Raw genomic sequence first — 14,139 nt, forward strand, 5'->3', positions numbered from 1 at the left:
AAGTCGGCAGGTCACCCGGGTATTGCCAGAACTCGGGAGTTGCTATCTAGGGCGGTGTGGTGGCCCTCGGTGGCTAAGGATGTGGATCAGTGGGTTCGGGCATGTGACATCTGTGCCCGAAATAAGACTCCTAGAGGGGTTCCTGTTGGCCCATTACATCCACTCTCTATCCCATCTAAGCCATGGACCCACATTTCAATGGATTTTGTGGTGGACTTGCCCAAATCCTCGGGGATGACAGCCATCTGGGTTGTCGTTGACAGGTTTTCGAAGATGGCGCACTTCGTTCCACTGGTTGGGCTGCCATCAGCCAGACGCCTGTCTGAATTATTTATGCTGCATGTTGTGCGTCTCCACGGGTTGCCACTTGATGTGGTCTCTGACCGCGGATCCCAGTTTGTGGCCAAATTCTGGAGGGCATTTTGTTCCGATCTCCAGATTTCTGTCAGCTTGTCGTCAGGCTACCATCCGCAGTCTAATGGGCAGACTGAAAGGGTGAACCAGTCCTTGGAGCAGTTCCTCAGGTGTTATGTCTCCAAGTGTCAGACTGACTGGGTTGCTCATCTGTCCATGGCGGAGTTTGCCTATAACAACGCGGCTCACTCTGCTACAGGGATCTCTCCCTTCCTTTGTGTGTATGGGCATCATCCTAAGGCCAATTCTTTTGACCCCCTGGACTCCACGCCTGGTGGTTCCTCTGTGGTTTCGGTCCTTAGAGGTATTTGGCGGAAAGTGAAGAAAGCCCTTGTGTCTGTGTCATTAGTGACCAAAAGGGTTTTTGATAAGCGGAAAAGACCCTGCAGCTTCAAATTAGGAGACTTCGTCTGGTTGTCTACCAAGAATTTGAAGTTGAGACAGCCATCTCATAAGTTAGGGCCCCGGTTCATCGGCCCTTATAAGATCACCAGGGTTATCAATCCGGTGGCATTTCAGTTAGATCTGCCCCGTTCTTTGGGTATCAATAAAACATTTCATTGTTCCCTTTTAAAACGGGCGATTAGTAATCCTTCTTCCAGTGGAAGACCTTCCCCTCTTCTGATACGTGGCCAGAGGGAGTTTGTTGTTGAAAGGATTCTTGACTCCAAGGTGGTTCGGGGTCGGCTGTCATTTTTGGTGCACTGGAAGGGGTATGGCCCGGAGGAGCGGTCGTGGGTGCGCAGTTGTGATCTTCATGCCCCCAGACTGATATGCTCTTTCTTCTCGCAGTTCCCCGATAAACCCGGTGGTAGGGGTTCTTTGACCCCTCGTCAGAGGGGGGGTACTGTTAGGGTCTCCTGCCCTGTGCTGCCACGTCGTCATGGCAACCGGGAGACAAGTGCTAGTGGAGTAACTTGAGCGCAGCTGATACTCCGGTTCGGGTCTTTTGCTGTGCAGTGGTTATAGGCTCTGTGCACGGCAGGGGATCCGGTGCTGGTTTTTGTGCTCACAGTCTGTGAGGTCTGAGTGGGGCGTGGACAGCACCTGCTTTATAAGGCCTCTTTTCAGGGTAAGCAGATGCTGCTGAATCTCTGTTGGTTAGTCAGTTCATGAAAGTTAGCCAGTACTGTGTAGCTTTGTATTTGTTTGTTGCTTACTGCAAATAGGCCTGGGGATTTGGTATTACACTCTGCCAATCCAGACCTAGCAGTAAGACTGGAGTCAGTCGTTTAGCTTGCTGGGGTTCAGTTATTACTCTGTGAACTTAGCAAGTTTGCGGCTGTATTCTAACACTTGCCTGTCTAATCCTGTCTCACTGTGCTAGGTGTCAGGGGTCAGTTTAGTGGCAGTAAGCTTAAACCTGTGCACTGCAAGTGAGAATCAGGATTGTGGAGGCTCTCCTTGTGTCTATCATTCCATCTCTGACCAAGGAGTTTACTGCCACACCCGTTGGTAACCCTTTAGGGTTTTGCTGTTGCCCTTAGCAACAGCATTTCGGGTTCTCTACGTATTAAAACACAACATCTTGCTTTTTACATCTGAGCAGTTCTAATACAAGGGAGATACCCAGTTCCTTAGCCTCTGGGCTTCTCTGTTTACTGTGTGTGTATTTTGTTACCCTATCACCTTCTGTGTACGTTATGTCATATTCCCCAGTTTGTCTGTGAGTCCATTTGTTTTGCATAACAGTTCAAACACCAGTACATTCCTGCAGACACTGGAGTGCATAACAGTTCTGACACTAGTACTTTCCTGCAGGCACTGGTGTGCATAACAGTTGGGGTAAATAGTTTTGAAGAGTTATTTAAGTCGATGTTCCAGTTAGTTTACCTTTTCAAACATTCTATTTAGTGGATTTAGATCATTACTATCTGTGTAATGGTAAGTTCATGATTAAAAGTTAAATCTTTACAACCTAATTCTAATAACTTTTAATGTAATTTCAGTACTGATTGAGACTATACTTTGTTTTTAATAATTACTAAAAAAATATTTATTTTTTTCAGGACATGTTTTAATTAAAATTCTATTATTATATTTTACTATTACTGTTAGAGAGAGTAAACTTATGATTATATGACAAAATAAACAATATGCGTAAACTAAATAGCCTCAAAACATCATTATATTAAATAATAGGCATAGTTTATTTTTTATAATATTTATTTTGTGTATTATTAACTTCACTTTAATGATTGTTAAAGTTTTTTGATACTTCATATTAGATTGTTTTATTATATAGATATTATCATTAAAACACAGAGACTATAAAGAATCAGATTTTAATACTTATTAAGTAAATTTGGGTATTCCTTTTTATTTAGAATGTAATTAATAAACTTCACACATAATAAATATGTAGTTAATACAATCTTTCTATTGTAATCCAATTTTTTTTTTTAAATGCACAGTATTATATGAATGAATGAATTATAAATTATAACATTTTACAAATAATTAAAATAATTCTCTTTTTATCCATAGATATGTCAAGTGAAAAGTTGAAAATAAATATTAAATAAAATATATTATAATGAAAATGGAGAAGATTTTTCAAAACAACAGATATTATGCATTGGTAAGGCTAATGTATATATGTGATAATTTTGCTTTTCATTCTAAATTTTAATTTACGATATATTTTTTATTATGGTTACAAATAGTTAATTGCTGTATGCTTAATGATACCAAGTTTTTTTCTGATGTTAACTCTTGTTCTTCTCTTTTTTCTTCCAGAGAATCTCTACATATAATTGAGAAAAAAATTAAATATGTTCAGTTTCAATAAAGATATATTAAAAACAATATACGATTATTTGGTTTTGGTTATTAGGAAATTTAGAAAATGAAATAAAATGTAAATTAATTTAACAAAATGTATAGAAATGTATAGGGGAGGCAGGGAGCGGAATATGAATGTTACTAATTATTAAAGTTTATGTGTGGGGTGGAGCTGGAATTTCATCTTTCTCTAATTACAATATAGGGAGGTCTGACTATTTAGCAACATATAAATTAAATAGTATATGGAGTTTACTCAAATATAAAAAAGGCGAAGAATAATGACGCCATAACTGAGTGTACAGGGGTGGTTAGGAGAACTACAAGTCTCAGGACAGATGATAAGGGCCTGTGTTGAAAACATTAAACATGCACAGTGTTCATGTTCACTATTTTATTGATGCTCTGGTGTGGCGGGGTGAACCATACCCCCCCCACACACACACACACCCCTCAGTAGCTATTGCTGGCGACGGGGGGCCGTCCAAGACGAGACGCTATGAGTCCCGTCCACCCGCAATAGCTATTGAGAGCGTTGCGTCTAGGGATGGTGGCGACGCCGTGACCGAGTGTACAGGGGTGGTTAGGAGAACTACAAGTCTCAGGACAGATGATAAGGGCCTGTGTTGAAAACATTAAACATGCACAGTGTTCATGTTCACTATTTTATTGATGCTCTGGTGTGGCTGGGTGAACCATACCCCCCCCCCCCACACACACACACACACACACACCCCTCAGTAGCTATTGCTGGCGACGGGGGGCCGTCCAAGACGAGACGCTATGAGTCCCGTCCACCCGCAATAGCTATTGAGAGCGTTGCATCTAGGGATGGTGGCGACGCCGTGACCGAGTGTACAGGGGTGGTTAGGAGAACTACAAGTCTCAGGACAGATGATAAGGGCCTGTGTTGAAAACATTAAACATGCACAGTGTTCATGTTCACTATTTTATTGATGCTCTGGTGTGGCGGGGTGAACCATACCCCCCCCACACACACACACACACACACACACACACACACCCCTCAGTAGCTATTGCTGGCGACGGGGGGCCGTCCAAGACGAGACGCTATGAGTCCCGTCCACCCGCAATAGCTATTGAGAGCGTTGCATCTAGGGATGGTGGCGACGCCATGACCGAGTGTACAGGGGTGGTTAGGAGAACTACAAGTCTCAGGACAGATGATAAGGGCCTGTGTTGAAAACATTAAACATGCACAGTGTTCATGTTCACTATTTTATTGATGCTCTGGTGTGGCGGGGTGAACCATACCCCCCCCCCCACACACACACACACACACACACACACACACACCCCTCAGTAGCTATTGCTGGCGACGGGGGGCCGTCCAAGACGAGACGCTATGAGTCCCGTCCACCCGCAATAGCTATTGAGAGCGTTGCGTCTAGGGATGGTGGCGACGCCGTGACTGAGTGTACAGGGGTGGTTAGGAGAACTACAAGTCTCAGTTATGTGTAATATTATTTTTTGATAATGAGTGTTTGTCGGTCTTGAGCTTATCTGACTTATGTCCTGTCGGACTTTAAAAAGTCTACATATGTTTTGTCGGTCTTTTGTTTGTCTGTCTTGAGCTTATCTGACTTATGTCCTGTCGGACTTTAAAATGTCTACATATGTTTTGTCGGTCTTTTGTTTGTCGGTCTTGAGCTTATCTGACTTATGTCCTGTCGGACTTTAAAATGTCTACATATGTTTTGTCGGTCTTTTGTTTGTCGGTCTTGAGCTTATCTGACTTATGTCCTGTCGGACTTTAAAATGTCTACATATGTTTTGTCGGTCTTTTGTTTGTCGGTCTTGAGCTTATCTGACTTATGTCCTGTCGGACTTTAAAATGTCTATATTTGCTTTGTCGGTCTTCAACAGTGTCTGTGTAATACGTATCTAATTGATAATTGTCGGGGGGTTTTAATGTCTGCATACACGCTGTCGATCTTCGAGAGGTCTGTTTACTTTTATTGTCTAACTTATCTATGTTGAGGTATGATTAATGTCGAACCATAGTTTGACGGTTAAACTAAATTGTCTGACAATCACTGTCGGACTAATCTTTGTCGGGAAAAATTGATTCGAACCGCTATACCACACCCGCACTGAGGGCCAACAATAGTTTTTTTACATTATGATGGCATCCGGAGATCAGGATCAATTATATCCAGTATTGCCCATTCAGGAGTAAATGGCACAAAATTGATCAATTTAGCTTCTGCGTATCTTCTAATGAGATGCCAGAAGTATTGTACAATGGGAGATGCCCGTAAACAATGATAAGTATCCGCCTCACTCTGATGACATTTTGGGCATGAGTGTGTCTCTGACGTTCCCATATGAAAATGTTGTAATGGGGATAAATAAGTGTTATGGTGTACATTTTGAAATAATTTGGTATACATACTTGCAGGCAGGACCTTTCGAGAATACAGTAGGGCCTTTTCCATCATGGTATAGTCAGATTAGGGAAATGAGTCAACCACTTGGACATGCCGCCCGTTATAATAGCATGATCCAATATTGTTCTTAAGAATGTATAGTGTATAGATATGGCTTTATTACCAGGTACGGGATATAATAGGAGACTGTCCAATTAGTTTTTCCAGTCCCCTTCCGAAAAGTGCATGATAACATGCCTAACATAAAATGGCGTTTGCAGAAATGGCATAGGAGACTGAGCAACCAAAGTATGTTTTGCGGATACCTCAGAAAAAGTCAGCATAAGGTGTTCATCCGAAGAAACTAATGATCGAATCTATGTTACTCCAGCCTCCTTCCACACAGTAAAGGGGTGAGCAGACATGCCGTCCAAGAACTCAGGATTTTGCGTTAATGGTAGATGTAGGGAATGATATTGACACAACCCTGCTTTATGGCGCAAGATGTGCCACATTCTCCTGGTAGACCATAAAAGCGGGTTTGATTTGATGCAATCATTGATTTCCTGATCATGCTGATGGAGAAAACACCTCAAGTCAAAGTTTGTCAAAAAGCTCTGTTCCAAGGACGTATTCGTGTAAACAGCTGTTTTGTAGCCAGTCCCTCAAATGTGTCAGAAGCGCCTCCTGGTTATAAACTACCACATCGGGGAAATTGATCCCTCCATTGGATTTAGGCTGTGCAAGCTTACATAATGCTATGCGTGCACGGCCCCCCTTCCATATAAAAGTTCTGATGCGTTTATTGATCAGTTGTGTATCCGATTTGTCAGTAAAACAGGGAGTGTTTGTAGGGGGTATAATAAGCATGGGATAGCTACCATTTTAAGTAAATTGGCCCTACCCATGTATGACAATGGCAAATGTTCCCATCCCTTAATATCTTCAGTCAGAGTACATAAGGCTTTGCCCACATTAAGTTTATATAATGCAGTATTGCCATATAGCAGTAGTGCTTTAGATTTGTCCATGTTAATGCTAAAACTCGAAATTTGGTCAAATAATTGAATTTTTTCTAAAATAAAATGAAGAGAGTGCTAGGGGTCAGATATATAAAGAAGAATATCATCGGCAAAGGCTAATAACTTAATTTCCTGCCTGACCCCTCATTCCCCGAAAGGCCGACCAATCCTGCAATGTCCGTAGCAGTGGATCAAGAGCTAGGTTAAACAATAATGGTGATAGAGGGCAGCCTTGACGAGTGCCCCTTTCCAAAAAGAATCGTTGACCCGTGATCCCATTTATCAAAAGAGAGGCAGATGGTTTGTTGTAAATAAAATGAATATAGTCAATAAATCCGGCATCAAAACCTCTTTTTTCCAACACTGTAAACAAGTGTGGCCACAGGACCATGTCAAAAGCCTTATTGGCGTTGAGGCTAAGAAGCATGTTTGAATCTGTACATGGAGATTGGGACGCTGCCACTGCAGCCAGTTTCGTGCGAATTGCCTTGACTGCATGTCTGAGGATATCAGGGAGAATAAGCTGAAGCCATGTCGCCATTATTTTAGCCAATAATTTATAGTCGACATTCAGTAAACTAATCGGCCTATAAAAGGAATGGAGGTTCAAATCTCTACCAGGTTTAGGTATGAGGGTGATGAATGCCTCATTAGATAAAGGAGAGGGACTGCTTCTTTCATGTATAGCCTGAAACAGCTCCAGTAAAGCAGGTACAATGTGAGATTGTAATATGCGATAATAGTCTCCTGACAGAGCATCAGGACCAGGAGATTTACCATGGGGCAGGTTTGAGATGGCAGAATTGAGTTCCTCATCTGTTATTTTGCCCACTAGGACCTCTCTTTGATCCATAGTCAACGGGGGTAGCACATTGTCTGTAAACAATTGTGCTGTATCTCGGCATTCATCGGTGTAGCGCTAAACAGGGATTGAAAATAAGTCTGAAACTGCGCTACTATTTCCTGGGATTTGGTGATAGTGTGACCCGATGTGGGATGATAAACAGCGGTTATAGTATGTCTCTTTTTAGCAGGTCGACAGATAACCGCTAGTAACCTACCCGCCTTATAACCCCATCAATAGAATTTTTTTGGTGTTATCTAAGGAGTGTTTCGCCTGAGTCGCTAAATAATTCTCATGCAGGCGTCACGCCTGTTTGTATTCAGTAAGAGCGGCATCTGTGGGGGTGGAAGTATAGGTTTGTAAAGCCTTAGACATTGCTGCCTTTAATATGGAGTACTCCGCCTTGGCTTCTTTTTTCTTCCGGGAGACATAACTAATTATATGACCCCTCATTACTGCCTTAGAGGCATTCCAAAAAATGTTGGGTCTATCCCAGTATTCTATGTTGTCATCAACATAATTAGTCCAGTGGTATGTAAGATATAATTTAAAATCCTCAGAGTTAGCCAAATATTGCGGAAAGCACCATATTTGATCCATTGGGTACATGTGAGGAGAGCTAGGGCCAGAGTTACAGGGGCATAGTCAGAAAACAATATTTCAAGTATGTACACCCTACAGACATTGGAGATTAATTCATCTGCAATTAGGAACTTGTCTATATGAGACAGAGTTCCATGGGCCAACGATAGATGGGTGTGTGTTCTGTCGCCAGGGTGTAGCAGTCTACATGGATCAGAAAGGTCTAAAGAATCTTGAAAAGCCATTAAGTGTTTGCTATAAGGGTGGGATCATCCACCATATTGAAATCTCCTCCCAATATCAAGGGGAAATTAATCCTACTTTGAAGAGTATGACCAAGGTCCTGAATAAATATATATGTATTAATATTCGGGGCATACAGATTGACTAGTGTAAATTTATTGTGGAAGAGCTCGATATCCAATATTATGTATCTGCTTTCAGGATCAATAATTTCTTCCAAGACAGTTACAGGAAGGTTTTTTCAGAAAAGTATGGCTACTCCTCTGGCTTTCATTCGAAAAGGAGCCGATATACAGGGGCCAAGCCAAGGAGCCTTTAATATATATATATATTTCGCCCATCTGCCAGTGAGTCTCCTGTAAATAAATCACATCAGGGTGAAAACGTGACGTGCGTGGCTACACGACGTTGTTTGACCGGATAATTCAGAACATCAACATTCCAGGAAATAAATTGTATGGGTTTTGGAGGCAGTACCTCAGATGAGGAAGTATCAGTGGACGGCATGGCTACTCAACCCCAAAGGGGCAAGGAAATACCCGACAGAAAATCAACATTTCTAGGTAAATGAAGGTGGCTCCCCCTTCAACCCAAGGCTTCCACATGAAAAATAAAATTTGAAAACATAAACAACACAGTGACATAAAATACATAACATAACAACACTGTGTGAAACATTAACAATAATCCACGATGACTCATATCTCCTTTTTCTAAACTTTTCCTATCAACCATAACCAAGGTGGACACCAACTAGGCCTAGTGGTGCGCACACTGAACACTATAATTAATATATATAAAACTAGTAAGAAGGGATGCTATATTTACAGAGAATAGCAAAAAATACCAGAAACAATAAGGAAACCAACACATCTCCGCCCGAGGTGAGAGTCCAAAAACTTCCGTGACCCTGACGGATCCATGACCGATAGGTTAGCTATTTGGCGACCTTGGAGGCGACCTGTTTGTCAAGAAATGTGTCTTCACCACCTCTGGGTCTGTAAAGAAAACTTGTTTCCCATTTTCTAAGACCCATAGTTTAGCGGGGTACAATAATGCAAAGTGAATATTTTTATTATGCAAGTAGGAGCAGACCTCAGAGAATTATTTTCTCTTCTGAGGTACAGCAGCTTAAAAATCTTGAAATATCAAGATTTTATGGCCCTTTACAAGCAATTCCCTGTTTTTACGGTATGCTGCCAGAATTTGGTCCTTGGCCCTATAGTCTAGGTATCAGGCAATAACTGGACGAGAGCGTTTCCGTGCCCCATCTCATGGTGCTCCTAACCTATGAGCTCTCTCAATATATGGGACCTCAATCTCATCTATGATCCCCAGCGAAGTGGGGAGGTCAACGCTGAGATAGGAGGAAAGGGCTGGACCTGCCAAGGATTCTGGTATACCTATAAATCTAAGGTTATTCCTACGAGACCTATTTACCAAGTCCTCCAATTTGTCCTGTAATTTGTATACATTTTTCCTGGGTAGATACCTCCTCCTGGCAAGAATTGGTAAGGTCCTCGACATCACTCACTCTCGACTCTATTGTTGAGATATGTGTTGCATGCGAGTCTATGTGAGCCAGCCCCGCATCTAAGTGGGCTTGGAGGTCATCAAATCGTTAGCCTAGGAGGGGCATAAGGAAATCCGAGATTTCTATAGCTGTCAAGGGAGAAGCCGTATCACTAGTTGAGATAGATGTATCTGCCCCCGGACCAGCAGGAGAGGGTGGACCCGATTTAGGGGGTACTTCTTTCCCTTTCCCCGTTTTAAAGGAGGTGTTCGATTATTTTTGGAGGCATGTTTTTGTCAAGGTATTTGTCCATACTATAAGGGATATGACAGAGAGAAATTGGTGCCTCCTGATACCAATAATGTAACAGTCACCAATAGCAATAACAAAATGCAAAAGATAAATGTGAGGTTTGGGCGGTGGTGTGGGACTAAATCAAATTACTGGGACATAGTCCTGTTGGACAGAATCCCTACAAAAATTTACAATTACATAAACTGTGAATCTACATCTAGAAATATGAAAATGCTGTTCGGCGACGGACAACAGCTGTAGGACAGCGTGTAATAACTGAAATACCATAAGCAATACCGTGAGCCTGCACCGGTATTAATCCACAGCTAACACTTGTGTAAGTGGAGACAAGCTATGTAAAACGATCTGAGGAGTCAAGCAATATAGAGTAGAAATATTGGAAGAAAAAAATAATAAAGGTCACATATAGTTTACAGAGGAAGAAGAAAAAAAACAAATGTTACAATTAGCCTGCAATAAATGGAAAATAATAAATGTCACAATTGAGCTAGCAGTCCAATTACAAAAGCTCAAGGCCACTAGGTGGTGGTGGTGCGCAAGCTGTGAGCTTCAGCAGAGAGCATGCAACTGATATACATTCCAGAGTAGGGTATAATATTGGTCAAAAGAAAGGGTAGCAGTCCTCTTCGATAATGTGAGCAGAAGTTCAGCAACCGAGTTTATGTGTAAAGTGCAGTAAGGGGCTCCTGCACAGTCTTTAAGTCCAACTCACTCAGCAAGAATAGGGTCAAGAATAGGGAAGGCAGAAAGGGTAAATGGTTATACAGGGGGGTAGGGATGAGGAGGGGGGGAAGGGCAACACAAGAGGTAGAGATGGTCAAAGAATATGGGTATGTGGAGTGTGAAATACAGAGAGGGGGATGTTAGTACAGATGCAGTTGGGGTAAACAGACAATGTTAGTACCTGGGGAAGAATTGTAAAGCCCAACGTCTCCTCAGGAATCGTGCAGTCAGGAGCGGGGTTCCAGCAATGTGAGAATCTTCACCAGCGCAGCTCGTATATCAAGCACTGTTCCTCCTAGATGAGGGGGAGTGATCTGATGTTAATGGATCCGTGGGGTCCCAGTGTCATCTTGCATACACTCCAGCCACAGGATCCAACAGGCACACGGGTATTTACAGCTGTGTCCAGGTGCGTATCTGCGACAAAGGGGGCAACAAACCAGGGAGCAGAGAATCTATCTGTGCACCAGCTACACCACAGAGAGGGAGACGTCCCAGTTGAATGAGAATTGGGGGTGGGAGCACCGCTGCAGGCATGATCAGAGACACTGGTTCTCTGCAGACAGATAGGAACGTGGTCAGGGAAGCAGAGCCTCCACTTCTGTCCACCAATCACCCGGAGGGCAGACCACAATCAGGGGTTGCAGGGCACACCACAGGCCACCCCGTGAATACCAGCCAGCGAGTAATGACTGAGCCACGGTAAGCAGAGGCTCCAGCCAGCGTTTCTCCCGCTCCTCCGCAGAGATCATCACTGTTCTTCCCCACCGCAGGTAAGGGTAACATCACCTCCCGTAGAGGGTCCACAGTCACGCCACTGTGGTGAGCGGTCCCGATGAGCCCCCCACTGGGTGCTGACAGCGCGTCTCCTCCAGTCCGCTTCAGACCAGGGGGGGCAGTTTATGACTCTCATGGGGCTCCCGCGATGATATACATCCAATGCACGGCTCCTCTGCAGCAGACCCACAGCCGATCCAGTGGGAGATCAGCAGGACATGGCTCCAGAGTCCACCCTGTCCAGGGGAACAGCGAAAGATGGTAAGCAGCACTTGTTTCCTCAATTGTCGGGCAAACTAGCTGAACCACTCCACCGGGGTTTAGACAGGCTTGTTAGGGGGTTCAGCTGGGATAACACTGCCGCCTGAGAGCGGGCGCCTACTCGGAAACAAGTTAGGGAGCCGGCATACAAAGTCACAGAAAGTGAGGGAGGGAGCACGCTACTCCCAACGTCTCAGGCTGCTATGAGGGCCATCAGTGACAGTGGCCAGACTCCGGTGGAAAGTAAATGCTCCCCAACAAAAGTGACCTCAAAGTGATCCACTTAATGTGGTCTCTACAGGTGGTCGGTTGGATTATAGAATTAAGCAGAATTTATGCAGGATGGGCACTGATTATGCAGGTCACTGTAGGTAGCTCAGTTAAAATGTGGCCATGCTGGATGCCCCGCCCACCGGAAGGCTAATTTATTAATATTAATAATTATCATACACCATATATTTTTCAATTTATTTTATTTGAGCCTATAAACAGATTACGTATTTTCATGCAGAGGGCTGAGGAGAGTATAGCCACAACAGAAATTACAATATAATAAAACAAAAAAAACAAAAAATATATATATATATATATATATATATATATATATCATTTTCATCTGTACACTTAAGGGGAATAATAAGAGTCTCATACAAAAACAACAATAAAAAGTAATTGATTAAAACTGAAAATAAAGTAAAACACTAATATGATTTACAAATATCACATGAATATCATAAGAATTAGTGGGCTCTGCATATTATTTAAGAACTGGTATTCACGAATGTCACTATAATAATAAGTTGATAACAATAACTTAATAAACACCTTATTAATATTGGGCCCTTGATGTATCTTGTACATTTATATTTAAAATGTATATGTATGTGTATTTGTGTGTATGTATATATATATATTTATTCAGTATATATATACATTTTAGATATAGATATAGATATATAACATATATTGTTCTAACTTAAGAAGAATTGTTTTTTTTATTTAAGTAAAGAAGAACCAAGGCATCATAGCCTCTCAGAGTGAAAATAAAGATGTTTAAAGCAAAAGGACAACAGCTGGAGATTTTAATAATTTTATTTTCCCACACTGTCTTTTCTACCACAATATTTTTTGTTTCACCACCCTTTTGAAATAGAACAATTTTAATGCATACCAATAAAAACAATACTTTTTTTATATATTATCTGGTTCCACAGTGCACCTTGACAGATTCTATTCTTTTCTCTTCTTGTTTGATATTCTTGAAGATACCAAATCACATAATGACATTTCAATCTACCATTTTCTCTTGCTTGACTATCAATAAAATATATTTTTTAGAAAACGTATTAAAAAGTCAACAAATGTGATGCCTATTGCTTATCCTCATTAGTTTGACTAACAATTCAGAAAAAAAGTAATATACGTAGAACTGTAAAGAGAGATAGATAGAGAGAAAAAGAGTAAATTTACTAAAGTTGCCCATGGCAACCAATCATATTCTCTATTATCTTCTAGAAGCAGCTAGATCAGTGTTAAGTAGAATCTGATTGATTGTTATGAGCAACTTCACCAGTTCTAAAAAACTCCCATCTTAGTAAATGTACCCCTGAGAGAAAGAGAGAGAGAGAGAGAGAGAGAGAGAGAAGGTGTACAGACAATATACAGTATGGCATACATATACTATGAAATTACTTTTTAACTGATAATCAGACTAGGCATAACAAAACTTGGTTATATAGATTTTTCTAGTGTTATGAGTGCAAAGCTTAAATTGATGAATCCTCTGATTCAAGGTACCTAATGTGAAAAAATGTGTAAGGTCTTTGTTATTGGACTGGCAAAAGAGCAATAACACTGGACATTTTACATTTCTATTTCTCCAACTCTTGAATTTACCATAATGATTTCTATTGGTACCATTCTGTCATTTCTCCCTGGAACCATAAAGGGTCAACCATTCAAGGTCATTCACTCCAAACCTGTCCACATCATTGTCCTGCTACCACCAGTATTGGACAGTGAGTTAATCTAATATTGTCAACATATTTTTGCCTACTTTGAACTTTTGGCACACTGGCACTTATTGCCCATTAGAAGTATTTATTTGGGTGCACATCTCAGAACTCTAATGCTAAATTATACATTTAAGGGTGATTATTATTTCTCCAAAATTCATCAGAATTCTGATATATATGTTTCGATATTTTCTTTCTGTAGATTTTTTTCCACCTTCAATGCTTTTTGTTTTACTTTAGTTAATTATTTGATCAG

Source organism: Pseudophryne corroboree, chromosome 7 (genome assembly GCF_028390025.1).
Source record: "Pseudophryne corroboree isolate aPseCor3 chromosome 7, aPseCor3.hap2, whole genome shotgun sequence".
Classification (NCBI taxonomy): domain Eukaryota; kingdom Metazoa; phylum Chordata; class Amphibia; order Anura; family Myobatrachidae; genus Pseudophryne; species Pseudophryne corroboree.